The sequence below is a fragment of the Lonchura striata genome, chromosome 5 (assembly GCF_050655825.1).
Source record: "Lonchura striata isolate lonStrDom1 chromosome 5, ASM5065582v1, whole genome shotgun sequence".
Taxonomy (NCBI): domain Eukaryota; kingdom Metazoa; phylum Chordata; class Aves; order Passeriformes; family Estrildidae; genus Lonchura; species Lonchura striata.
In genome coordinates this window covers 31364938-31392766 of record NC_140707.1, presented here as the reverse complement: position 1 = coordinate 31392766, position 27829 = coordinate 31364938, and positions in this window count along the sequence as shown.

The window sequence follows — 27829 nt, the reverse complement described above, 5'->3', positions numbered from 1 at the left end:
GCTAAACCTATAATAATCATCATTTATCCCTGATGACAGTATAAATCCAAGCCTTGGTAAGAGAGGAAATCATGTAATCTCTCTATCTTTTCTCCACACTTCAATTTTTTTTTTAAGTGATATATTTGACCCTTGAATCCAATTAGGGATGATACAGCTGGCAACTAATAAAGTACTGCTGGGGTGGCTCTGTGTCTGAGTGAGGTGAAAGCTTGCATTTTTCTTTCTCTGTATACATGAATCTTGCCACATTGAGAATTATTCATTGCTGATAAAAAATAATAAATTTCAAAAGGCCAGAAGAGTTCTCTGCATTAGGTTTGTAATTTCTGCACAGTAATTACAAACTAGGCTTTTTCCATTTGATAGGAAATTAAAGAGAATGAGAATTCACTACTTTTCTTAAAGGTCAGGGAGAAAAAAAGGAAAAACTTGTATCTTCTGCTGTGTAAATTTAAAATATTTTGGGATCTTGTAGAAATTATTTCCCTCATAAAAATAGAGAAAACATAGCAGATATTAAGAGCACAACAGCATCTGTCTTAAATGAATAATTGGTTGGAAAGTCTTTTAGAAAAAGGAGCTTTGAAAGACTGTTGAACAGTTCATACAGAAGGTTTGTTTAGGATTCACCCTAGAAGTGAGGTGAATCTCACTCAGCACCCATCAATTAAATATGGGTTATATTCATTTAAGGGTGAGGGTGGTATATATTTTGCAAATATCATAATTTAGGGACCTTTTTTTTAAAGGTCAGGTCAGGCCATAGAGTGAAAGTGAGGATACAGAATGCCTATGCACTGTCCTCTCTGCTGCATGCTCATAAAAGGAGAAATAGTGGACTTGGTCTCAAAAAAATAAAAAAGAAAAAGAGTGACATGAGCTGGGCTGAGTAGGAAACAGATTGCAACTGCAAGTGAAAGCAATCATAAGATTGAAATTCTGCTGTTTCTTTTGTCAGCAGTACCCTTCAGAAAGCCAGGCTTATAAACCAAATTTCTGTCTGGCTTTCTGAAAGGAATGAGAATCTCTTTGGGTTCAACAATGCAAAGTGATGACCTTGGGATTATCTGTGAACCTAAAACTTTGTTCTGTTTTCATTCTGACACACCATCAAACTCCATGAATTATTTATAAATGAAAAAACTTCCAAATTATGTTCTATTTATAACAGTAATAAAATTACATCTCTCCTAGTACATTCCCTCTGAATTTTTAAGTTGTGTCATACACCCTGGCTATGATAAATTAAAGAGAACTCCACAACACATGGGAAACAATGAATGATGTTCAGATGAATAACAGTTCAGATTACCTGTAATTTCTTAAAATATTTCTTTCCCCTGTATTATTTTGGTGCACTTCTGTGCAAGTGAAATTACATTTTGATTTTTGCAGCTTCTCTCTACTGGTTAAACCTTTTATTTATTTTATAGTCTTTGAAATTTTTTTTTGTTTTCATATATTGACTCTATAAACATGCTTCAATTATTTCCTGTAAGTGTGTAATGAATAATGGATATCTCTAGGTTTTGGAATAATTCATAGCCTCCAAATATGAGGTGACTTAAACTGGAAGTATATCAGTTTTAGCAGTAGTCAGCTACCAGTGGAAAACAAAACAAATTTCTAGACCAAGTCATCAGCAGGTTGGGGCAGGATGCTTGTAAATTCTGCTATTGATGTTAACTTCTGCCTCACAGACCCGTAGGTGCCTGTGGTAGACTATTGACTTTTTCTGAAGTTCCCTGGAGACCAATTTACATTGCTAAAGCACAGATGTACAATCTATTAATTGCAAATTTCTCCTTCCTGGATTACCAAAATACATATTAGTTTGGAAGCTGGGGCATGAATTTGGTTGTGGTGTTACAACTAGTGAACCAGAAAAACTAAATTGTTTGCAGTTAGAAATCCCAAAGTTTTCCAAGGTAGGAGCAGTCACAATTTACCAAGAATATCAGAGGAGGGAGAGAGAGAGAAAAAAGAGAGAGAGAGGGAGAATATGCAGTGTCAAGCACAATATGCTTTTTAATTTCGATGAGATAAAATCATAAATCCTTTAGCATAAATCTTATTATCTGAGAAGAACAGCACAGTGGCAAGTTTTCAACAGAGCCTGGATTGTTAAACTTTACAATATGTTTACAAATACCACTAAAGAGATGATTCTCAAGAACATTAAGACCAAAAATGAAAAGACTCCCGGATATGCCTGTTATAGCTAATGCCTTGAACCACAATGTAGATAACTGCAGTTTGATTTCTTGTCCTTATCCAAAGGAAGAATACCCTACAGTGACAGAAGAAACATCTAAAATTGACTAAGAATTTTGCCTATTATACTCTCCAGGGTATGTAATTTCAAAGTGTTGATGTTCAAACAGCCATATTGCCAAGTGAGTAAAATGAGAAGCAACCATAATTCCCCATGAAGTTATATAGGACAAGGAAAAGCTGCAGGACTTTGCCAAGCACCCCTTAATGCTTGCTCCCAATACACACAGAAACTTCATTAGCTTACAGAAGGCTTCAGCTTGGAGAGACTCAAATTAAACCAAGGACTTCATTTTGGTTTTAGTCAGAAAGCAGGACATGCTGATGGAAATTACTATCCAGATTCATCAAGCCCCACCAGAAAGCTGGGAATGCTTTTTAGCTCCCAGGTTTTTTGCTAGAGAGCGTTTATAGCATGGCTAGTATTGTGAAAAGAAAAAGAAAACTCTGGAGTGAAATACATCCTTATGAATACAGCTGAGTTATCTCTATATTGTCTCAATTTCTTCTCACAACATGCTATAGACTGTATAATCATTATCACATGTCTTTTATGGTAATTTTATTCACAAGTAGTAGTTGATCTGGCAAACAGTGTATTTATTTTGCTTCTGCTTTGCCAGCTTTCCATGCCAGAACAAGCCCTTTTGAACCTGGTGTTGGGAAAGTAAATATATGGAAAATTGGTTTCCAACAAAGGCACTGTAATCCCCCATAATGGACCACTGTCCAATATTGCACAAAGAACTGTCCTTCAGCTTTTCAGGAGCTGGCTTTATACAGGCTTGCACACACAAGACCATTAAAGTCCATGAGTTTCATGTCAGCCTTCTTTCTATTTGATATGGCTTAGAAATCACTGGACCTCACAATAATTTTAGTTCAGAGTTAGACATGACTAAAATATTAGCACAGACTAAAATATTTTATGTGACTTTTTCATTATTGCTGGGCTTACACAATCTGCCTCAAAACCTGACTTTGACAATTAGCTCTTTATAATGACAGAGTCTGTGATAAACACAGTCATACTGTGTTTTCAGATATGCAAAATTGCTCTCTGCAGAGATCACTAAATGGCTATAAATCTGCTAACTGTGCTCTTTATAGTATGGAAATTCTGTAACACTGAACAAATAAAATTATCACTCGAAGCTGGCCATTCTTCCTATTGCATAAGGATAAAAAACACACATGTTATCTCTGAAAGATGCTAGATAATGATAGTTCTTTGAAGGTAGTTTTGGAGAAATTGTACTATTTTACTGATTGCTCATTATTCAAAAAGTCACTGAGATTGTTTATTTGACCTGACAGAATATATTGACCTAGTTGGTTTCTAGCATCAGTGAAATATTTTTCCATCTGTGACTTTCTCTGTGAGAATGAGATAAGGAAAACTTTTTGTGATCTCTTAGTTAAGGCATTTCTTTTTTGAAATATTGTTCAAGCCTGAATAAAATATGGGGATTATTTTAAAAAATCAAATCCAAATGCTCAAGTCACCTGTTGGGATTCTTCTTATTTCAAGAGGTTTCTTGCAGTGAGAACTAATTTTAGGTCAATATCAAAATAAGTGCAGAAGAACTTTAAAAGCACTTCTAGGGAATTTACTGTCCTCTGATATTTGCCCAGGGCTACTTGCAAAAGTCCATTTACAAGTCAGTCTTGACACTAAGGTCTGGCTTAATTTTTTGATTGCTGGTGTTGACATGTGCTACTAAAAACCAATAGGAAAAGCACATATTTAGCACTTCCAAATCAGTGTTTTGCTCAAAAAAAGCAAAAACACTACACCTCCACACTTCCTTTTCCTGGTGATTGTTGCCTATGCAACACACAAAGCATAGGCTTTCAGCAGAAGCTTTTTCTGTTGAATTACAAATTCATTTTATTAATAGAAAATTCTGCTAAAGAAACTCACCCCCTCTGACCTCCTACAAAGTGTGATGTGTTAATCTTAATCGGGGTAACAGAAACTCTTAAGCTTTGTCCTGTATGTATTAATGCTAATGAAATTCAACAAATGGCTGGTTTCAGGGAAGGCAGTGAAAGCAGAGGAGAGGGCAATGGCAATAATGAGCCTGTAATTATTTGTAGAAATAAAGGACAGTGAGTTCTTGCTCAGGAAAGAAATCTCATGTAAAGACAATACTAATATAAATGGTAAGACTACATGCAATGCTTTTCAAAATTGTGCAAGGAAGAAAGGGGATTAAAAGAGGACTTAGAAAAAGCTGAAACAGCTGTTATTTATGAGTTAAGAGCATTAACAGAGTCAGTACATCATCTGTGCTATCACCAATCTTTAATATAATGAAATATAAACTTTGTCTCATTAAATATCAAACAAGAGCTTCTCCATCTCTATTGTACTCCATTTACTGCAGTAAGAAAAAAAATGCCTTCACACTTTTTAAAAAAACCAAATGCCACATCTCAAATACCTCCTTTTTCTTTTACCTAGACAGAAATGCTGGTAATGTTCTGTCAAAATTATTCCTAGCCAAGGCATGATGTTTATTGTATTGTATTGATGCTTATTATTTCATTGTATTGCACTAAGCTGTGATTTTTAATTGCTTATGTATCTGTGGTGGTGTCTCTAAACTACAATGGTGAAGTCTCAAGAGCCATCATTTCAAGAGAACTGCTGGCAAACAACTTCCAGTATTGAAGTTAGTATTCCATCTATATATATTCTGACCTGAGCCCTCACAAAGTTCTAACGTTTTTCTTTTTCTTTTTTTTTCCTTTAATGCAATCTCTGCATTGTTGTACCATTCATATGTGTCATGTCACTTTGACTCTTTTCTGGCTGAGAGAGCTAAAACGAGCTTCTATTAAAGTTAGGTTAATGCCACTCCTCATCAGCCATTGCTGTGAAACGAGGCAAGGCTAACACCTCCTCTTCCAAGCTGAGGACACTGCCAAGAGCAATGAGATTTTTTTTGTACCAAAAGCATAACTGACATTTTTTCCCACTTTTCAACATTTCCAGCTGAGAGTGAAAAGGGTTTTCACAAATGAAATAAACCATCTGCTTTCTCCACTTGTACACACAGACCCTTTCATTCAATGGGGACACCAGATATATTCTGCTTATTTTGAAGAAGTCTGTGGAGTAGAGCAAATGGGGAAAGGAGGTGAGTGAGACTGGCAACAATAATCTCTTGTTTTTTTTCTGTATAAGAGCCTGTCTAGCCTATCTTCAGAATTAACAGGTATTGTTGATTTAATTACATCCATCTCTGTACAAGAGAGTACAATTTAAAATAGGCAATGACTTTTATAGCTTTAAGTATTTTCGTACTTTAAGTAATTTCTTCCATATCACTTTCTACCCAGGGATTTTGGAGAACATTTTAAAACTGGGCTGGGATTCTAATCTGACTGGCTGTATATCCCAGATTTACATACAAGTCAACAGAAGAAAAAACGAGAATTTGGACCTACTGGAAAAGTATCTGTAGGTTTGATGTCTTTAAGCAGAAGTCTCTGTCCCTTCCTTGGACTGCTTATGAAGATGGAAGCTGATGGTGTGATTCTCACCTTTAACCCTTCTTTTGAATGCAAATAGATGTCATCAAGTGTGTTGAGAAGGTGGTGCATAATGCTTATGGAAAGATTTTGTATTTTATGACCTCTGTGGTGATTGTTTAAGAAGACACAGACCTTATTTTAGCACACACCTTATTTTAGCCTGTTCTGAGCTGAACTTTCCTTGAAATTAAGTAGAGGGCACCTCCCCAAATGACCACCATTTAATCAGTTCTGTAAGGCTCCTCTTAAATGCTGCTCATTGTCTTAGTTTCCAAGTAGAATTAAAATCTATAGGGCTCTAAGAAGTGGTGTATAAGAGGTCAGAGAATTACTTATCACAAAGAAAAACACTAAAATATGAAATCCCTTCAAGCATAACAACTCACTCTCCTTTCCTTATGATATTGCATTTTTTAATTTTAATTTTTTATTGAAGTGTTGAACTTCTGTTAGTGTTTTAAAGGTTTTGCCATCAGCTGTAGAAGAATATCTGAGATAAGCTGTTTACTGGTAACTAAGTACCAGCTGGTAACTAAGTACCACACAGATACTCATTTGTCTCCACAGAAAAAACACACTCCCCATTGTGTGGAGGCAAATCAGAAAGAAAAGGCAAATCTCTTAGGTTGGGATAAGACTAATTTCATAATTAATACAAAAATAATAATACTAGTAATTCAATTATACTAAATATAATTATACTAAATTTATAACTATACTATAATTTACTAAATACAATTATACTAAATATAAAACAATAACTGTAATGATAAGGAGAGGAAGGGAGTAACAGAACACAAGAGATGCAGAATACAATTGCTCACTGCCCACTGACTGATACCCAGACTGTTCCCAAGAAGTGGTCATCCCCCTTTCGTGTAACTCCCCCTGTTTATATACTGAGCGTGACATTCTATATTGTGGTACACCCCTTTGGTCTGTTCAGGTAAGCTGTCCTTCATATGCTCTTCCCCAGTGTTTTGTGCAGCTCTCACTGTCAGAGCCTGAGACATTTGAAAGTCCTTGACTTAAATAGCAACAGCCAAAACATCAATGTGTTAATAACACTATTCCCATACTTAATCCAAACCACATCACTGTGCCTGTTACTAAGAAGTAAATGTACTCTGTCCCAGCCAAAACCAGGAGTTTCTACTCCTTATTTTAGCCCATTTTGGTCTTGTATGACCTTTCCTGACCTTTGATAGATATGCACACAGTTGTAGTCTATGGACCATCCCTCTAAAAGCCCATCAAACTCATTGGCAGGCAGAGGTTCATCCACCTCCAGGACAGCAGGGCTCCATATGTGTCATGGTGAATTGGGAAGGCAAATGCCATCACTCTGATTCCAGCTGTATTTACTTCTGTTCTGTGTTATGGAATATCCCTGTGGTCAGCTGGGTCATGTGCATGTGGTCATGAACCCCCAGACGCCTCAGCAGTGGGGCAGCAGAAAACAGAAAAGGCCTTGGCGCTGTGTGAGCCCTGATCAGCAAGAACAAAAACTTTTCTGCATTATCAGCCCTGTTTTCACTGTAAATCCAAAACATGGCCTCATATTAGCTACTATGAAGACAATTAATCCTACTGCAACCAAAACCAGAACAGAGGTTAACAAGGATGAGACTGGCTTTTTCTCTACCATAATTATCCACTGACCTGGTTTCTAAAAATAATGCCCTTCACCTTAGAGCATTTGTCACAAAAATTGGCGCTAGTGCTGGAAACTGCAGTTCTAGCCTATGCAGCCTAGAAGATGTATTTTAATATTAAAGTCCTGTAATTTTCAATTATCTTGAGTTCATAAAAAAACCAAACCAAACCAAATTAAAACAAACATAAAACCCCCCAGCACCTTTTCTGTCACTTATATGAGAAAGTAGTAAGAAAGGCAATGTGATTACAGTAGGTTCTCCTTCCCTAGAGGGAAGTTGTTATTCCTTTTGTAGCTGTGCACACTGGAACAGAACCAGAAAGCTCTGTAAAGTCAGTCTAAAGATAGCAGCCAGGTTGAGCTTGTGCCAATCTGGAGACTATGTGAACAGACTACAGAAATGATCAAAGGCCCCAGCACACATGATTAATTCATGTACTTGGGCGTGATTCCACATTACTCAGTGTGTGTTTAAATTATACCTGAACAGTAGTAGATGGTCTATAAATTGTGAACAAGAAATTCAATGCATGGAGAAGTCAAAATCAATTAAATATTAGATCTGTTGGGTAAAAAGAGGATATTGCTGAAAGAATTTTCCTGATTTGACAACCAAAGTGTTGTGGACAAATTTTTAGAATTGGTTGGATTATATTTATGGGGTGAAAAAGAAAATAACAAAAAGAAATTCAGAGATTTAATTAATGGGATCCTTATCACATCAGTAAATGGTAATTTTTGTATAAGAGAAAAAACCTGTTAAAATGAGCCAATTACAGGACTGTAAAGCTCTTATTAACATATATAGATATGTTCTTTGTCAAGGGATATTTAGAATAAAGTTTATTTTTGTTTGAGTTAAGAAGCTGTTTAGTGACTGCTTGGTTGTACAAGGGTCTCTGGGTGTAGTAATTTTCAGATGCAATATATTGAAATAGAAAAATGCTAGTTGTTTTACTGAGATGTTTGGGTTTTATGGTTGTAACTACATTCTAAGGAATACATCAATTTTCCTTTTAAGAATCATCACTATTGCAATATCAATAATAATGGAATACTCTGGATGAAAGCTTCCTATGATTAGCCTGAACAAGGCACTGAATTGGCATTTCTGTATTTCCACAAAAGAAACAGGATCTTTTGTTCTGTAGTAACCAGAGACTGCTGACAGTGACCAGAAACAGCAATTATCCCAAAAACTGTGCTTGTTAATAACTGCCAGGAAAGCCTTTCAAAGTTCAGAAGAATGGTTCAAGCTCTAATTCTGGAATTAATATTTTTCTGATAGTTTTTTTTCTAATCATGAGCTAGATAAGCTGAAAGCATAAATTTCATTTACCTCAGACTAATATTTTCGTACTTCTCAGCACAAAGGTGCCATGTGGCAGCCCTCCCCGGTGATAATTCTTTGTTAACTCCTGAAGTACGGGAAGGTGGGAGTATGCAGAGCCCAGGTTAGTCTTTTCTCCTGAATGAAATCGTGGCACAACACTGCAAAGCAACATCCACAATGAATACTGAGGGACCTGAGAGCTGCCATCAGCGGTGTTGTATCCCAGCCTGCACATACAAAATGCCTTTGGTTTTTTTCTCAATTACTATCTACCACCAAAAGATGCTTTTATGTTAACAAAGGAATTCATATATCAAGTGAAAGATTTATCATTGCACTAAAAAAAAACATATTAAAAACCCTTGAAAGGTATGCAGTACAAATTATAGCATTTCATCTGTTTATGAAACTAAACTTTTTATTGTTCTTATGTCAAATGCAACCGAGGGTCACTTTTCACTGAGGGCAGAGAAAAATAAAATATCTAAACAAGCACTTCCTGCCTTCCAGTTGCAAATCTATTCCTTAATATCCTTGGCAAGTGCCTCTTAAAGAAAGAAGATTGTTGAAAGAAAATGTGATATTCATGAAGCAAGACTGCCTTTAAATATAACTTTTTTATATTAATTTGGTTTGATTCTAAAAGCTGTGGAGACCATTCTCAAACAGGGACAAGTTTTCTAAGTAGGCCAAAATGGCACCTAAATAAAGAATAGAATTACTGAAAAGGAAAAATCTAGAATGCTCCTTCCAGGTCTAATATCTATAAATAATTTCAGTAGTGAAGGTTTACATAGCACTTTGAACATGTAAAGTGCTTTTCAAGCAGCATTGTTAGTTATTTAGCATATATATTAGAATAGCAGAGCCACTTCAAAAATGTTTAAAGGAAAAGAGGATACCATACTAAGTTTCTCAAAAGGAAAAAAATTACTATCATAATTTTCTGAAGAAAATATCAGCTATTAAATCTAGGGGAACTCTAAAAATTATTTTAGTATTTATTTAGAAATGAGCAGCACAGTTTCGAAAATATAGAGAATATATGGGCCTCTTCTCCATAAAGGATTTTCAAATACTATATTGCTTTTCCTCAGCGAGACCTTAGGTAGTCTGTGTTGTGCAGAAACCAACACTCATCACCTGCAGAAGGAGAATTTCAATAGGTAAAATGTTACTATTGGAATGATGGTACGTGTAAATATTTACATGTTATTAATCACAATGGAATTTGTCATAAGATGGTATACATTTCTAATAATTAGCTTTCCAAATATTTAAGCTACTTTTCTTTTGAGCAGTTCAATAAGCTATAGATGAAAATTTTAATGCAAGCACTGCTTCAAATGCCTACTTTTTTTCAAAATAATCCCAAAACATCACAAAAAATAAAAATAAAGAGGAAAGTTGCTAAAAGTTCAAAGCCTTTTCATAACAGAGCATTTTGTTTGTTTGCTGAACCAGTATGATAGCATTCTCCTTTGTCTCAATACTTCTGACAATTTTATATTCAATCTTCAATTTGAAAAGTGAAACTGTCTTATGAAGTAGTGAAAATAAAGAAGGGGACAATTTGGCACTCTTCAAAAGAATAGAAGTGTGACAAACTATCTATCCTCTTGATCAAATTCTGATGATACTTTATTCTTAATTCCAGTTCTCCTTGGGTATAATAACCCTCACTTTCTCTCCAAATGTGCTCACAGATGCAAGTCATAGGTGGTATTCAATGTCTGCTGTCTTTCACTCAATTCCAAATATACTTCAGTGTTTCAGGGGTTGAAATAGAGCTGAATTATAGCTGGGTTTTTTTCACAAGTGCAGTAGAAGTGACAGGTCACAAGAAAGTTTTCCAGTGATAGATCTCTTCTGGATCACTTTGTTCAGACTTAGCGGTGTGTAAAGAATCTCTGAAAGCAGGATATACAGAACTTAAAAATATTAAGCAAATATTTATTGATTAATTTACAAAACATGTGTAGGATTTAGCAATCTGTCAGGCTAACCCCTCATGTACTCACCTCCTCTGACACAACACGAAGGGAACCCCAGCCAAATGAGAAACTGATGACCTCAGGAGTGGCTGTAAGTTAGCTCTTCCCTGTTGCTGAAATGAAATTTTCAACCAGCTCATCAGTACAGGCTGATACCTTGATGTGATGACCCAAAAATCCAACCCCAGCCAAATTCACAGAGTTTTTTTCCCATAGATATTCTACATTCCCATGGAGGAGTTTCTTTCTTAGCTCCCTGATTTGGTAATGATTTCATCTTGACATATATATGACATAGACATCTTGACATATCTAATTATTTCATCTTGATATCTATCATCAGCATAATTTATTGATTTCCTATCCTTCTATGAACTTGCTCAGAGATCTTCCTCAGTAGTTTGAGGTCTTGGATCTGGGCAGTTTCAGAGCTGAGCCTGTGCTCCCTGGTTCACAGGCAGCAGGAAGAAAGCAGCATGAGGGATATACCAGCTATTACAGAGAGCGAGGTCTACACCAGGAATAATACAGGGTTTTTCCTGCTCCTTGTACCTGAAAGCTAAACAAAGGTCTTAGTCCCCCAGTGGTGATGTAAGTGAACAGAGAGAAAATGTAGGTCTTAATAGGTAAGTGTTCCTGGACAGGAGAGTATGATTGAAGAGCTTGTGGAAAAAAGACAGTGTATCATGTGTGGTATAAGAGAGAGGTTATTACCTGTTATTCACCCCTAGGAGATAATACCTCCTCTGTTCTCTTCATTCTGCAGAGGCTTTCACACTAACCTTTCCTTAGAGTATTTTTCTGTTCATGTCTCTCAGCAAAATTCCATCGAGTTTTTAGCAACTCTCAAAAGGCATCCGAGCCCACAATTAAGAAGAGCGATTTGAACATATATAATATAAAGAGATTCAAGGTTTCATCTGACTCAGCTCTTGCTTTCAGGTTACTGCAAGTTCTGCATTCATAATTTCTGATATATTATATCCAGAGTGATGGTGAAATTTCCAGTAGCTAATTGGCTTTTTTGAAACTTTGAAATTTTAAAATCTCTGATAAACTTAACACATGATTTATACAGGAAAGCAGAGTTATAATTAATCTCCCTGAAGCCTGCAGTCTCTTTCTAACCTTTCTACATTTCCACTACTCTCTTACCCTGGTCACAGAGTACCAGTTTACTGCATTACTGAGACTGAACTATGAAATGTTTGTTATATCATTTGAATAAAGTTCTTGTAAAAAGCATAAAGCCATATGTAATTTAGCAAATATTTAAGCCTTTAGTTGAAGACCTACGTTTTATTAGGCCTTTCAACATGAGCAAATTGAAATCTGCAGGTGAATTTAAGACTTAACTAGAAGCAACAGTGCCTCAGAGAGAATAGACTTGGTAAGTATCTGGTGGCAGAGTACATGTACAGAAAAATCTTTAGTGCATGCCATTTTCTGTTCTCTGTCACTTTCCTTATATTTCTTTTCTAACTTTTTCTCTGTCTTCTTTTATTGCATAACAGGCATGTTGCAGTAGTCAGAAAGACCTGTGGGATCACTTGTGTGTTTTACTTCAAATCCCCTTTACAACATTCTCTCTGAAGAAAAGAATTCTAAAGGGAAGTACATATTATTCATCTGAAGACAACTTTTTGATCATTTTTTCTTAGTTCCTAACCAGAACAAATATTAGTTCTAGTCAATCTTCAGGGAACTTCTTAACATAGCAAAATAGTTGTTACTGTTTATGCAACTTCCAGTCTTATTTGCTTATTTATTTTTAATTTTGATTGTTTCATTTTTGCATTTTTTTCTTTTTAGACTTCACTAAGTCTTCCAGGCACCTCTATTATAGAAAATAAAGCATTTATTGTCATTTTTCTGAAGGATTAAATTTCTGTATGATTTTTTTTTACCTTTGTTATATATTTCAGCATATAGGATCATTCTATGTGAATTTTCATTCTAACACGACATATCAATTCTCAGAGACAAATACAGCAATTTAGCAGCTGCCTTAATATTCAGAGATTTATTAATATTATGCATTTTGACTTTTTCATCAAATATTTTTAAAAAGATGAAAACACATAATCTAAGAAAATGTCTTGTAAAGTAGTACTGAGTTAGAGGAATTAACTCATCATCAAATCAGTTACAAGAGGAAGCATAGTAAAGTACCCCTTCTCCTTTTGTGGGCTGATGACTTAAGGATCAATCTTTTAATAGTACAGAAGTTTACTTGGCGTTTACACTCCAGAAGGTGTAGAGAAATAGCCAAAGGACCTTGCAGAGAGATGTAAACACTGAACACCATTTCAGATGTTTTTATTGCAGACCTGGGGAAATGGTATGTGTACAATTTTTGTATTAACCAATGCTTTTCCCACTTGAATTTAAAGAAGTTTTGACAGTTTAATTGTTGCATTGTTCATGTGGAAGATATAAATGCACAATTGTAGTTAAGGCATCAGGTGATCTTTGCCAAGATCTGTGCTGTTTTTCTTACTGGTTTCATGACACTGGCATTCCTGGGCACTAATAGCAGCTCCACTTGCAGCCTACCTCCAGAGGCAGTGCACTGAGCTTCACATCACACTTTAAAGTGTGACAAACTCAGAAGTGAGGCTCACCTGAAAGCAAAGGGCTCAGTCCCCTGGTGAGCTGGAAAGGGAGTTTGGGGTTGTTATGAGTAGGAAGCAAAAGAAAGGCACAGAGAGACTCGGATCACACAGTGTCTCTGTGAACTGAGATCTCCACTGGGGAGCAAGCCCTGCATGTTCTGTAGGCAGGTTTAACTTTATCTATGTCATGTAACTCTGGCAATGCACGCATTTTATTTTACTCAAGCGTCTGAATGGAATTGTTTCAGCTGTTAAAGAGAGGACAATTCTGGGGCAAATAGCTATGCTAAATGACTAAAGTATGTGACTAGCAATGGGAACAGCACGTTATTCTCTCAAGTGTTACTTGGGCAGTCACAGCTCTTCATCTACTAGCTTCTGCCTAATACTCTGACATGGGCTTATATTGGGTTACTGACAAAGAAGAAGCCCGTATGCAGGATATCTTAAATTGTATTTTAATGCTCTTGACAAAGATAATTCTTTTTCCAGAATCACTTGAAAAACTCTAAATAAGGAGAAACAGGAACAGAATGCTACATCTTCATCTTTATATGCATTGTTACAAAGGACTTGATATCCCATATGATTTTCTTTGTGTTCTGTTCTGTTTTTTCAAAGAATTATGCTACTAACTTGGTTTGTTATCTTGATTGTTATTTTAAAAAGAAAGCCAATCTCTCCTAAATGTCTTATTTTGCCTTTGTGCCAGCTTTTACGGTTTTGGTCCTCTCCTTTGCAACACAAGACATCAAAAAAATCTAATCCTAGCATATTTACTTTCCCAGGTGATTCCCAGGTCACTTTGTTAAAGCTTTACTGCTTTAGTAGCAAAGGGTCAAAAAGTTTTTAGTTTTCTATTGCATCTTTAACATTTTGGTTTATTGCTTGTTTTACCTCTGTAACTAATTAAAAACATCCTATTTTTTTATTTGGTTAATACCTACCCACAAGTCACTGTTTTCATGAAGTTTAATTAATAAACTGTGTTGTGCTATGCCTTACCTTTCTTATGCTGTTAATATGAATGATCACAATAGACACTATAAGGTCAGTAATGTTGATTACTATTCATTAAATTACTCACATCTGAAATAATTGTACTCTTCTGCAATGTTCAGTTATAGGAGAGCTTCATTTAGTCACCTGGTACCTACTGATAATTCTATCTTCATGAATATTAAATATCCCCTCAGCGAGTAGTTTCAATCTTACCATTAATGTCTTTTATATAAGACTGCAATATCTGAGCTGTAAGACATTTCTGAGGGAGAAGTAAATGTTAGGCTACAAGAGCCCTTGGCTTTGGCAGTGAAGTTTTCACTGCAAACCTGAATTCACACATAGCTTAGTTCTTTCTCTGCAGCAGTGTGTCTGTGAAGCTGCTCTATGAAAGATGTAATGTATAATTTCCACCTCTTTCTTTGCAGAGCTGGAAGCTTCTAGGTTACTGACTCTCTTGCCCTATATATTTCTGTATGAGAAAAAGGGACTTGCTACAGATATCTACAGGTTTTTTGATTATGAACTTAACAATAATTTATAAGCTAAACTCTATATTATAATAGCAGAACAAGATTTTTTTCCAAGTAATTTTCTCTTGCAAGATTTAAAGCATGGATATTGAGATATTTGTGATTTGAACACTTTTTTGTTTGTGTGTATTTTATCAGCTATAGGATTGATGGATGAGATATAGATGTACAGTTCTGTAATAGTAAATGTATTTCTGTTAAAAACTTAGAAATAATAAGTCCCACTACATAATAATGCATGCTATCCTCCAGTTTCCCAACATCTGCAAATCTTTCCTAGTGGTTTAAGTGAAGGTCTGAGACCTTCAAGTCAGTGTAACTCACAGAACAAATGAACTGTACACTTTCTATATCACAACAAGAGGAAGTAGGTACAGGTATAGACAAGAAATTTTGTGTCATCTTTACAGTCCTTGGAAACTGCAGGCAACGGTGGAACTGCAATTAACAAATAGAAATAGTTCTTTCTTATAACTACTTTTTTCCTACAGTTGTTCTGGTTCAAAGGCTTTTTTCAGAAAACCAATTTTTTAATGGCAAGAAACCTTCCTCTGATATCTACCTTAAATTCATTCATAGATTATTTATACTCATTTATTCTTTTGCTAAAATCATCCTTAAACTTTAATAGCTCTTTGCTTTCCCTGTTGCTTATTCACTTGAACAAATGATAGAGAACCATAAACACCCCTCTTCTCTTTCTGGATTAAACAGGCTAATCATTTTTAGTACCCTAAATCAGGGTCTCACTGATCTTTCTTAAATGGCAGATCAAGTTGACTATGAACAAAGAGTAATATCATTGATTCTGACTTACAACACACATGGGTATTTGTTTAAATTAAAGGCTGGAAGCTGCCATCTTCAGTGGCAACGGTACAGGATTAAAATAAACCTCCTCAAATGTTTGAGACGAGGGTTTCATTGTTTTAAAAGGCAGGATGGAAGATAGATGATTTCTGTTCAGTCCCTGACATCTCAATCATATCCATTTACTTGTTTTTAATAATAGACATTTGGCAACACTTTTGAGGCAACACTGAGTCTCCTGGTTACATGGTTTTCATTGCAATCATGCAGGTTTTGTCTATGTGCAATTTTCTAACACAATAACAAACATCACATTTGTCAAAAAAAAGAAAATGTTAAATATGCTACTTTGCAGCTGAAATACAATTTTAAAACAAACAGCTCTTCTTTTGTAGCTGGAAACTAAAGACACCAACAATTGTTATACAGGAGGAAAAATAAAAAAGTTAGTAACCATTATAAAAGCTTTTCTGGGTGTCCCCTGCCTGCTAATGCCAAAGACACTTTAGTGCTCAAAAACCTCTGATTACAACCAATTTATTCATTATTTTTTAGATCAGGATTTATAAAAATGCAGTTTTCTCCTTTCTGGACAATGCTATGTCAGTCTCAGTAATCTATATATAGAGGGATGGGTGCTAACCCTATACACTATACATTGTGTGATCAGACAAGCAGTTATTAAAATCAAGAACAAGAGTAATCAAAAAGCATGGTTATAGTAAGTCTTGCCTATTTCTGTATATTTACATATAATAATTATATAATATATAATTATTATTTACATATAATACCTTGTAATCCAAACCACTGCCCAGTGAAGCAGCAAAAGGAACAACTTGATAATTTTTGAAATATGCAGAAAGATTTAAATCTCTTAAGTCAGTTTTCATGAAAACTCTTATCTATTTGAGCAAAAGCATTATGCTATGAACTTCAATTTGTTTTTCTTGTTTTAGATGTAGAACTTGTTTGGTAATTAAATATAAAAACTTATGAAAAAGAATTCTGATCAAAAGAAATGCCAATACTTTTATTTTCCAAGACTTGAGACACAGACACCCAGAAGAACACGTAACTGTTATAGACTGGCAAATCTAAAGGAGACAATTTAAATGGAAAATTAGGCTTTTCAAACATTTTTTCCTTTGAGCTTTGGTTTCCTTTTTTTCTTTCTGTTATTATATTATCAAGTATTGAATGTGCATGACAGAAATGGAGTCTATTTTTCAGCACTGCTTTTCTGTAGTTACATCACTGACACTTCCTATTCCTTGAAAATGGAGGTTATTTGAAGATTTTTCTTTTGAATCAAAGATTTTCTAGCTTGAGAGGGTGGGAAATCAAGTTATTTAATCTTTTCTCACATATGCAAATTTAATGCAAATTTTTAAATAAGAACCAGAAAATTTTCACAATATGTTCCAACCTTGTATGTGATAAAAGTTTTTTATCTATTTCTCAAAACCCAAGATGCACAGTCATTTTGATATTCTTTTAACAAATTTTATTGCTAGCCCTGTCTGACTGTTACCAAAATTTGAACATATGGGCTGTCAGATCAATAGATTTCATCCTTCAGAAATAAATTTGTACAGCTGTAAACTTATTAACTTTGCTTTTGTCTTTTTAAGAGACAGGAGCCAGATGAGTCATGAAGGCTCAGGGGAGCTTAGAACTAAAGACAGAGATATGCCCTTAAAGCACTTAAAAGAAATATTAATTACATTATGGCTTTTTAGAAGCTCAGTGTCAAATACACCACCAGAGATCTCACTGTGACAAAATCAATACAGTTCATGAAAAGTCTCCCTTTATTTTCATTTGCATATGGAATGACTAAGACCCTCAGGCAGATAAATACTAAATCAGTACAGTTAATTTGCTATAATTGAAACTCTTGACCCTTAAAAGATGAAGGAAAACCATGGAATTTTCAAGTCTTGCTGCTAGTTCTCAAAGATGTGAAACCAAGAGGAAACATGGTGAATTGTCATCAACTGTCTCTTCAATATGGACAAATTTTTACTGCAGATATTAAATATTCTCTACGGTGCACATATATGAATACTTGTCATAGGTATTTTCAGTTATATACAACAAGAAATAAAATTAGTAACAATAATTCAAAGAAATTTTAAACATTGAGGTCAGTCTAGAGTAGAAAAGGAAAGACCGTGTGAAAGACCCCTACCAGTAGTACCATGAGGAAAACTACATCTCATTAGCATTTAGAAAATCAATATGTTGAGACAGACAGCAGAAGAAGCATGAACTATGTGAAATAAAAATTTGCTAAAACAAAAAAAACTGAGCTTATAGCTGAGTGGTAATACTGGGTGCTGAAGAAGTCACCCAAATCCTACTTCAGTTTCCACCTTGCCAGGAGAGACAAGACAAGAGGTATCAGACAGAGGAGATCTTTAAAGCCTTCACTTGATGCTGCTTCTCTTTTCTTCTCCTTCTTGGGGGTAGGAATAGCAGCCAGCTGAGTTGTCTGGGTACCACTAACTGTTCTTATATCAATTCTTCATCTTTTTCTGGGAAAAGAAGCAAGCTACATGGAGTGTCACACTGGCCTAAATCTCATTTTTCTACTGTCTGTGGGCTTGCAGAGGACTGTATGCAGAAACTAAATGCAAGAAAATCTACAAGAAATGCTTTTACAGCAGATAGCTCAAAAGTCCCACAGAGGGAAAATAAAAACTCGCAGAACTAAAAGTAGCAAAAATACATTAATCCAGAAGGTCTGAGGACCAATTTATTACATACAGATTTTGTGATATTGGTGAATATAATTTCTTTATTTGAATTTAAATCTAATTATATATCTCTTTTCTCAACTTCAAAAGCAAGTAGGTATATTCTTAAGGTAATAAATAGGGGATTTGGTAAAATTCTACATCAAATTTTTAAACTTTGTATGACATCCTAAATGAAAACACTTTTCTGAAGTTGTAATAGCCTCCCATAATGAAATATAGATTAAATATTTGTATTTACAAATTTAGGATAAAAGAGAAAAAAAATAATAAAATTTTGTTCAAATTGGTGTAAAGAAAATGTCAGTCATTATTTTCATGTTCTCTCCCTAAAGCCCACCATCTGGGGCCAGACTTAATGTAGACATTTATTTATGTGGCAATAAGCACTGATTGTTACTAATATTTGTTTCTGTGAAAATTTTGGAGATGATAATTACTACTTTTACTATGTTTCATGTAATTAAGATAGGTATTATTACCCTTCTCTATATTGGAGTTGCCGATATCAGGAACAGGACATGCCCTGGCTTGTCTGGCCCCTGTTGCTGGACCAAATGGTGGCAACTGTGGTGTTTCACCCCAGAGACACCTTTGGCCAGCTGGATGTTGCAGCTGGATACATGAGGACAAGACAAGGCAAACCGGACTTCAGGGTGGGGCAGGATGGAGCTTCCTCTCACAGAGGTTCTGCTCCTCAGGTTTCCCGCTCTGGGAGAATCCTTTAAGGCTATGGTGATGGAAATGAGTCAGTTCTGATGGAGGGTTTTAATCCAGACTTTTTATTCTGGCCCAAAGGCCTCTGAATCCAGTCACAGCTCCAAGCAGAACTCAATCCTGTCACTGCTCCATCAGAACTCCCAGACCTCATGGTTCCCCTCTCTTTTACCTGGGAAGGGGATGGGGAAAGGGAAGGGAGCCACCAACCAGGTATGGGAGAGGAGGTCTCAGGGGACAAAGGATGCCTGGATGGTCCAATGCCCCCTGGGGGTGGAGGGAATCTTTTGAATCTGCCTAATCATTCGATGCATTTCTAGAATGCCAGGAGTGACAGACAGCGCTGGCAGGGGTCAGGGTGTGGAAAAGAGGAGTGATTGACTCACCTGGGAGGACACCATCAGGGGAGAAACCTGGGTTTCTGGGGTAAACCATGAAATCACACCACAACACATCTCTGCATTGTATAGACAGTAGTAGAGGAAAGATACATTTAAAGGCTAAATCTATTTGGAATTTTAAGAGAGTTTTTGTGAGCAGACCCATTGTCAAAATGTGACTTTACTGTCACCAGGACTTAATGTTATCTCATCAGATTCATCCTTAAGCACAAAATCCAGAGAAAGAAATAGATTTGACAGTGAATAACAAAACTTGCATGCAAAGCCAAGAAAATGAAATTGATTATAAGCTCATAGAAATTCATACCAAATAAATCCATAAATTCTCAGGAGTTTCATTTGTAGTTTTAATTATATACATGTATATATATACACACACACACACACACACACACAAGAATTAAAAAATAATTTTTACCTACAGATTCACTTTAATTTCACCCACAAAATTCACTGATTTTCATTACAGCCTACAATTAGGGTTTATTAAGGAAAGTATAATGTAGAAAAGAACTTCAGCCCTGTGTAGAGAAAGCCAACTGGCTATCTGAAATCTGCCTCTTAAAAATAGCAGGGAGTTTTCTCAGGAGAACACAATTGTTTGGAGAAAGCCTGTACAGGCAGCTGAATGAAATTGTTGTCATGACCCAGATGGAAGCTGGTAGCCTACATCTCTGAGCAAACAGCAGCAGCACACCAGCTCTTGTACCAGCCTACATTTTTGGAACCTGAATAGAGCACCAGTCCAGCCCCTTAAAAGTACAGAGTAAAAAGAAAGAAAATCTGCACCAACTGTCCAGTTGCTGCCATACACACCTCTTGGGGAGAATGTGCAAACCTAATGTGGTTTGTGGGGAGGGAAGATACAATTTGGCTCTTGGATTTGAATGGTTATGATCTCTTCAACCAGATACCAGAAGCTTTTGAGTATAATGGGTGGGTTTTTTTCCATGTTTGCCCAATCTGCTACTGGAAGGAAACTCCCGTTCTGTGACAAAATGGCCATCTGCTCAGCCATGACTATGGAATTTTTTTTTTTCAGACAGAAAGAATATAAAATCAAAACAGGCAGTTTAACTCGGACTTAACAGAAAAAATATTTGAGAGCTTATCTAATTATCACAGCTAATGATCTCTTGTGGTATTTGATATGGCAAGGTTCCCTTTGGGGAGCAAATGATGAATGTTTGAATTACAAGCCCCAGCCTAAGAAGAGTATAAATACACCAGGCTATGTTCTTTCACCATTTGATATATTGCTAAATAACCTGGCATCGTTTATGAGACACTGAGGAATATAAGTTGGGTTGGTTAAGACTAAAGCATAACTATACCCTAAATTCAGCTTTCACAATGTCCTACCTACTTCTAATTTCTTGTCTCCTTTATGACAACTAAACCTACAGGAACCTGTCCATGGTAAAAGCAGACAGAAAGGTGTTAAATGTTCTATGGCATATCAAATGGAAATTTAGACAGACTGTCTTGGGATATAAAATTTAAGTTAAATATTTGTGTCACCCCTTCAAAGTATATTAAGTGTTATGATCCAAACAACAACTTGTGAGTTATACCAGCAGCTGCAGGAATGAAGAAAAACCAGAGAACGGGGCAGTTTAATATAAGAAATATTGCACATAATATAATTGAATTAAATAACCATGAACAGTATAACAATCTTCCAACCTGTCCTTAAAATTCCATCTATTTAGAGAGGCAATAAGCCAGTGAGGTAGAGATCTCAATGTACCTTTTCTTTACTTATTCCACTCACAATTTAAGTATCTTTGCTATTTTTTTGAAGGTGAAATGGCTCTGCTGTACTGTACGTTCACAAAGCAGCTTATAAACCCCCATCTCTAATTTTTCATAGTCTAACCCAGTGCTGAATGCTATAGCTTTATGAACATCCCAGAGACATAATCATTCCTAGCTGTGGTATCAGGTAAGATATGTCCTTCCCTGTCTGGCAGTTCAGTGGGTCACCTGTCCACCAAATGACCTTGACTTGGCCCGAATCCACATCCATTATGACTTGTTCTATCAAATCTCCAATTTGAATGTTGATGGCACCTTCCACATACAATAAAAAGAAAATGGTTGCAATGAAGGCAAGCATCAATCAAATATTTTTTTTGCATTGTTATTCAGGAAAAGTTAGTGTCAGACAGGACTAAGCAAATCCAACTTTTGCTCCCAGAAATTAAGATATCCACTAAATCACCAGTATTTTCAGTCTTTCTTTTCTTTATAGCCTTCTGTTCCAGTACTGTCACTTATTTCTGGTTTCCTACTCAGAAAGCAGTTACAGTAGAAATGTGACTGTATTCAAAGACAGATTTCCATCTGTTTTGCCTTTTTATCAATAGGTCCATCATCAATTTCCTCACAACATGATGAGAATCTGAGAAGTTTTATTAGTTTTTGAAATTTTCACTGATAAAAGTGTATATATATAAAAAACTCATTCCTTGGTTTCTGCACTGAATGTATATATAGATTTTTTACCCCAGATTGCCATATTTCCCAGTATGTTATCTTACATTACTCTCTATCAGTTTGAAATGTCCAATTTTCATAACAGAAAATGAAGGTTTCTTATTAATATAATAGTTTATCTTGTACATCTTGCCCATCTTTAGTTTAAGCAAGCCTGCTTGTGTCACACAGTTGGTCTGCTTACGCAGGTAGGTTTTGCAGGGCAAGAGTGACACCAAAGATTTGAATCTCAGACAAGAAGAAATGTAAGCCTCAGCATGACTAGGGGTGCTTTACTTGTGTCTCAATTTTTAATGAATTGGAATTTCTGTTTGAGACAGTGGGTAGTTTAGACAATTTAAAAATGAGTGATACAAATTAGGCCTCTTAACCTTTTTTCTCTTCTGTCAAAAAAAAATTCAATGCATTTGTTCCAAATTCAATAAAATTTTCTCAGTTGCTTATTTATTTGTTCACAGAAGAAGTCAAGTTATATGACCAACTTATTTCCCTCTCTTATCCTAAATTAGTAATTTTTAATCCCTTCCCATCCCTTCTTTTTCAGTCTTTTAATTAATACTATATCAAGGACATTTTTCTGAAGTCTTTTGAAAAACACTCTAGACATTCTAATGAATAAATTGTAGTTTGAAACCAGGACACCATGTTATTTGAAATGGAATCATTTCACATGAAGCTTCTAGACAGAACACAGAAAGTGTACGAAGTGATCCACTGGCATTACAGGTTTTTTCATGTAAGCTAACAAGTAAGCAAGTTTCTTATTCAGAACTTTCAATAAACTTTTTTTATGTATATTATAATATCTGAGTACTTTCTGTACATGCAGACTAGTCTAGCAAGCTTTCTAGGTTTTGGGTTGGTTGGTTGGTTGGTTGTTTTTTTTTAAAGACTGCTAAGACCCATTTATTAAGTACTAGTGAGATTTCTCCATTTTGTTTTGGAATTTCAAATATAAATTGCATGGTTTATTTTCACATACAAACTTATTTTGAAGGAAGTGCAATTTCACTATCCTCTCTATTTCTTTTGTTTAATTTTTTTTTCTTTATGGCCTATCTTATGTTGAAGTTAACCATCAGCCAAGATTAAAAGTGCTTACTTTTCTCTGACCTCTGGTTCACACAATCATCTTTCTCTGTAACACTTCCTTTGCAGTAGTTAAATACATATTTGTTTGTTCTGTTCTGTAACACAGAAAATTAATGCTTGCAAAAAATATTATGTGAATTCTTAGTTCCAGGAATACTAATTGCAAAAATTCCAATCTTTCATAAACAGTATCAGTAGTGTACAAACCAACTTCTTTTACCAACAAAAGGAGTAATTAAAAGGAGATAATACATAAATGCTCTTTCATCAGGTTTTGATGATATTTTAGTAATAAGTTGCATTTGCTGAATTAGAGAATAAACTGTTTCTATATTTTGTTAAATCGTTATGAATTTTTCTAGTGAATCACCAGGAGGTATGGTAGTTGGGCAAAGTCTGGCTAAGAGTTTGGAGGATGCCACTCTTATTGAGGGGAAAACAAAAGAGAGTGAAAAATACAGAGTGAAAAATACACATTTCTCAGAAACAGACTGGCAGAAATTATCACAGACACAGTCTGCAAAATCCTGGAAGGTCAAAAGGAGATTAGTGACAGTTACCCTAGATCTACCAAGAAGAAATCCTGCTAAGGCAATCACACTCCCTGTTGTGGCAGAGGCTCACATCTTGTGGACAGGGATAAACAGCCAATAAATGTGTCCTCAGTAAGGCTATTGATACCATACTATTAAACATTCCCAGAAGGAAGCAAAGGAAACAGCTGAGAAGAAATTTTGTTTGGAAAACTACATGCAGGTCAGTGGTGCATGGTCAATGTCAGGGTGGGAGAGGGAGCAGAGGACAGTCTTTGTGGTCGTTCAAACTCATCCTTGCTCTCCTTTTATTTTCGTATTGAACTGAGAACAGCATATTCAATTTCCATGCATGCAGCACAAAGTTGAGGGAGACTGCAAGTATAGACAAGGGAGGTTTTGAATTCATTGTGATCCTAGCAAGTTGGCGGAATAGTGTAGGATAAATAGTGTGTTAATTGAATACCATATTTGTGAGGTGTGTTTATGGAGGAAGGACTGTGATTCTTCTCCTCTGTATGAATTGAATTTAGGACTGTCCTGGTGTAACACCATTAAGATAACACTTCTCCAGGTGGGATTATATGCCACATATTTAAAGCAAAAGATCTGCTTATCTGTGTGTGGTCAGGCAGGACCATGTCTGATGTCAGCTTGCTCCACTGCATGTCACACTGCCTCAGTGATCACCTACATTATCTAGGAAATAAAACTTGTGCTCACAGGTCTTAAAATTGAGCCATAATCCAGAAAAGTGTTTGCCAGCAAAAATTTTCATCTTTTAGGATGACATGAAACTCTTCAAAAGCAGTTGAATGGGGAATTTTAAATTTTAATACTTCTTTTCAGTTCTAAACAATGAATGTATAGTATCTATAAAAATACAGAGCTATGAGAAGGTGAAGAAAGCACTCTGGAGGCAACAAAGCTGTCTTTCTGCTTGCTGGGTTGGAATAACACTGGTTTGCCATATTGTGCAGGATCACTCTGAAAACTTTGTACACAGGGAACTTCGTGATCTTACTGAGTGGTGGCTGGGTTTGGGCATCCCAGCTCAAAAATGCCCAAACTGCAGGAAGCAAATTTCACCTCTGTTATCACATGCTGTTCATGGAGAGAAATCGTAACTGTAGTGCCATGTGGTATCAAGATTGGCTGTAACTCATTGAATTCCAATACAGACAGGTGGGGACCAGCTCTCCTCTCCATGGGAACAGTGCCCTCTCCTGCTTTGCCAGGTCCTATCATGCCCTGCAAAATGCATCTCCTCCTTTGCACATACTTTACATGGGCATTCAGATGAGCCATGTGCAGCCACTCAGGCCTTCAGCAGCAGAAAAGATAAAAAAGCCTTTCACTACTAAACCTTTCACCAAAAAGAGATATCTTCAGGTTGTTCATAGTTACATTAATTATTGACACCATCATGGTTGGAAATAGTTTCCATCTACTGTCCTATACCCCATAGAGGCATTGGATAAGGATTTTTAACTTACAAAGATAATGCCTATTCTAAAAAAGAACTGTGAACAGTCTAATCCTACAAATTGGAATTGTCTTTGGTTATGCTTTTTTTTGTGTTTTTATGCTTTGATAAGAAGTTTAAAAGCTTTGCCTTCTGTGTTTATTCCACAGAATAAAGTGGCCCTTCTCAAGTTTTTGAGCACTCATAAACTGAGCAGTTGACAGATTCTCTTTTATATTTTCATTGAGGCTCTGACACTACTTGTTGGTGCTATTCCTTCAAAATGCTTTTGATACTAGCATCAACAGCAACCAAAAATCTACATTAAAAATGGCTGGAGGAAAAGACTGGTGAGAGGGAGGGAGAAAGATTACAACCTAGTCAGTGTAATAACATTCTGACTTCGGCTCTGAAAACAAAGATATTCATTTATCAAAAACCAAAACTTCACCTTAGTGAAATTTTCAACCATATTTTTTCACTTGCATTTCCTTTAGTTTTTAATGTCTCAGATAATTGAATATTGGGGATACAAGGGAGAAACACTGCAGTTTTTGAAGTAGAGTGGTTGCATAAATGAATCAACCTTCAATTTCAGAAGAAAAGCACACCTTGGACAAGAAAGTTGTTGCTGGGAGATGGAGATGCTAGTTTAACAAATCTTTAGATGCAGACATTTTTTAACTCTTAACTGGAAGATGAGCTGCCTATTCCCACAATATTTTTAATGTCAAGATTTCCTGCCAAGATATTACAAGTATTGGTTTGACTTCAAAGAATAAAGTATTTTAGGTGAATCTAGGGACACCTTTCCTCCTTTGTTTTTTGATATTTTATCCTTTGCCTTGTCACCTGAAATGTGCCTTCCTAGTCTTGTTGATTTTTTCTGCTTCTGTCTTAATATATTTCTCTCAAAGTAGGTCTTACCATATTGAGCAGTAGAAAAGAATATGACACAACAAAGATGCCCCAATCGTGGATACCAAAGGTTGAAGGAATTTGTAAAGAGAAAGGATCTAAAAAATCTGATTATAGTACATACTCATTAAAAAGATATAACAGTATTTTATGTCTTATAAACTCTTTGTATATATACAGTGAAAATCCTTCCTTAAGTTTTGGAAAAGCTCATCTGGATCATAGGTCCCACACAATAATTCAGTGTAAATAAAGTGCATTCTTTTGCTGCTGGTTTGTTCACCTTGAGGTTTTTTTTGCTTGTTTGTTTTAAGGGTAATTACCTGTATTTTAAAACAAGTAGTCACTTGATTTCTACCCTCTGTGGCAGTGAGTTCTGTGCCTTTTTGACTGGACTGTGCTACTTTCAGCAAAATTCTCAGTGGATGCATTGATGTCTGTTCATTTCTCAGCAGCTGCCTTGTGAAAATTGACAAGTGACCTTCAAGGCAATTATGCAGCTTTTTTGTTCAGTTATGTTGATAGGTATTTAGGCTTTCATTCTTTTCTCCAGTTTTCTATTACTTTTTTTTGCTTTTTTTTTTTTGTATCCTCTTCGATGCTTATTTTCAGTTGAAGGTTTTCCATGCTTGATGGCCATCATTAGGTTTCATTATTATTTAATAATATTTCATTCTAAGTGATATAAAAAAGCATGGGACTATTCAGACTACAGATATTTGACCAGTGAATGTGTGATATAAAAATAGGTCATCACAGGTGCCTAAAGTTTATGCTAAAATATTCATATATCTGCATGTTTGGAAATACAAAAGCATATTTTTCATATTTTATAATAAGGTGAATCAGTTCATTCTGTACATCACATTGATGCAAATTCCTAGTCCCCTATAGACAAAATAAAGCAGTTAGGGTTTTTTTTTCTGATTTAGATCAAATTTTTCAAATTCTTACATATTTTCTTGGCTTTCAATTGACAGTCAGTAAGTATTGTTACTGGAATCGTTTACTCTAAAGCCAGCCTGTTGACTTTAATGAGGTTCTTGCTAAGGCATTTTTCCTCTGATGTACTTCAGATGAAAAATCCCATACTTCAATACAGGCTGTAAGGAAGTCTTAGTCTAAAATTATTCTGTCTCTGAGAGGTAGCAGGTATCTTTTTAAGGCCTTGAACGCTTGGTAGAACTGTCTGGAAATGTAAGTCAACAAAGTCTCCTCTTTTAATCAGTGCAATGCACACTCAATCTTAGCCTCAATCTTTAAAGAAAAAAATGTCTTAAAATGCCTTGAAAAGGAAAAAAACTTATAAGCAGACAGCAATTCAGCTCTCTCTTATACCATCCTCTTTCCTTGATTATTCTTTCAAGCTTCTATCCAATTATTGAAAAGGAAGTGAAAACATCTTATGTGGATGATGTGGAAAATACTGTTTAATTAAGATGTGTTATTGAGATAGATATGAAAAGCCCTTCACTTAAATCAGATTTATTGCTTCCACCTTGTTAACCTTTATCCTCAGTCACTGACCATTTTGTTACACAGTGGGCCACAGATTTCACATTTATGGCTTTTCTAAAGTGCACTTATCAACTTCCACTATAAAACCTGACATTCGTATCATCTTGGAAGCTTGATAACAAAACACTGCAAGTGCCCAGCATGAGGCTGCAAATATAAA